Source organism: Morone saxatilis, unplaced genomic scaffold, assembly GCF_004916995.1.
Source record: "Morone saxatilis isolate NCDOM2014 unplaced genomic scaffold, NCSU_SB_2.0 Contig10, whole genome shotgun sequence".
NCBI lineage: Eukaryota > Metazoa > Chordata > Actinopteri > Moronidae > Morone > Morone saxatilis.
In genome coordinates this window covers 17,455,477-17,455,824 of record NW_023339652.1, presented here as the reverse complement: position 1 = coordinate 17,455,824, position 348 = coordinate 17,455,477, and the positions used below count along the sequence as shown (strand labels likewise).

At 52.6% G+C, this 348-nt stretch overlaps 1 protein-coding gene across 1 annotated transcript in view; it reads right to left on the bottom strand.

Annotated features, from left to right (window-relative positions):
* chst11 (carbohydrate (chondroitin 4) sulfotransferase 11) overlaps window positions 1-348 on the bottom strand; it is an 84,133-nt gene that overhangs the window by 23,572 nt on the left and 60,213 nt on the right. The window lies entirely within an intron of this gene.

Genomic DNA, 348 nt, shown 5'->3' with positions numbered 1-348 from the left:
GTTCAGTGACGGCGGAAAAAAAGGCTGGTGATCAGAATTGCTGCAGTGCTGTGATTGATACAAGAGTGAAATCTAACTACTGCGGTCCCCCCTGGACCTCTCCTAAAGGACGTCACGTTGGGAGCCATCGCTTTTAAACGACCAACTGCTGCGAGAAGGAGGCAGAAAGCTACAGGGATAAATAATGCGAGCAGTGACTATATGCCAAGGGCGAAGCCACAGTTCAGCGTTTGTTTGGCTGGATCTCAGCTCTTTACACAACTCGATACAGAGCAGTAGCTGCTGGCAGCGGCTCAGTGGGAGCAGCCAGCGCAACAACCCGCCCCCGCCAACACACTCTCTCCAATT